This window comes from Otolemur garnettii, unplaced genomic scaffold (genome assembly GCF_000181295.1).
Source record: "Otolemur garnettii isolate 467f Iridium unplaced genomic scaffold, OtoGar3 scaffold00149, whole genome shotgun sequence".
Lineage (NCBI taxonomy): Eukaryota > Metazoa > Chordata > Mammalia > Primates > Galagidae > Otolemur > Otolemur garnettii.
In genome coordinates this window covers 1,046,968-1,048,007 of record NW_003852544.1, presented here as the reverse complement: position 1 = coordinate 1,048,007, position 1,040 = coordinate 1,046,968, and the positions used below count along the sequence as shown (strand labels likewise).

The window sequence follows — 1,040 nt, the reverse complement described above, 5'->3', positions numbered from 1 at the left end:
AGTCTGTCTTAATTATATCACAAGAAATCTAAAATCAGCATTTCAGCACTAAGATGTTCTATCCATTTCATTCACTATTTCTGAAGTACAACAGAGTTTCTCTTGCCTCAGCCTCTGAGTAGCTGGGACTACAAGTGCACGCCACAACGCCCAGCTATTTTTTGTTGCAGTTTGGCCGGGGCCAGGTTCAATCCCGCCACCTTTGGTGTTCCTCTTCTGTACCATCTTCTTTTTTTTTTTTTTTTTTGAGACAGAGTCTCACTTTGTCACCCTCAGTAGAGTGCCATGACACCTTAGCTCACAGTAACCTCAAATTCTTGGGCTTAAGCAATTCTCTTATCTCAGCCATCCAAGTAGCTGGGACTACAGGTGCCTACCACAATACCTGGCTGTTTTCAGAGACAGGGTCTTACTCTGGCTCAGGCTGGTCTGGAACTCATAAGCTCAAGGAATCTGCCCACATTGGACTCCCAGAGTGCTAGGATTACAGGCGTGAGCCACCGTGCAGCCACCAGCCGGCTCTTCTGTAGAATCCTAATTTTAATATTAGTGAAGTATGATACTGGAAACCAACTGAGAATAAAAGTTGACATAACATGTTCCAGAAAACAAATAATCTGAGCCAACCTTAAAATCTTATCACCGCGCTCCTTTAGTTGGAGACAACAAAGAAGAGTACTAAACAAACGAGAAATATATTGGCAATAGACCAGGTGCAGTGAGTGTCTCACACCTGTAATCCAAGTACTTTAGAACACTGAAGTGAGAGGATAGCTTAAGGCCAGGAGTTCAGACCAGCACTGGCAACAGTGAGGCTCTATCTCTACAAAAAGTTTAAAAAATTACCTGACACGTGATTATCAGTCCATCTACTTAGGAAGCTGAGGCAGCAGGACTGCTTAAACCCAGAAATTTGAGGCTGCAGTGAGCTACTATGATGGAGCCTGTGAGCGCTGTTAAGTTGCAGATCACAGCAACTTTAAACTCTTGGGGTCAAGCAATTCTCTTGCCTCAGCCTCCCAAGTAGCTGGGACTACAGG

General features: G+C 44.2%; 1 protein-coding gene across 1 annotated transcript in view; it reads right to left on the bottom strand.

Moving 5' to 3' along the window:
- The window catches only part of RCOR1 (REST corepressor 1), a 162,099-nt gene that overhangs the window by 155,692 nt on the left and 5,367 nt on the right, over positions 1 to 1,040 (bottom strand). The gene's annotated exons all lie outside the window — the stretch shown is intronic.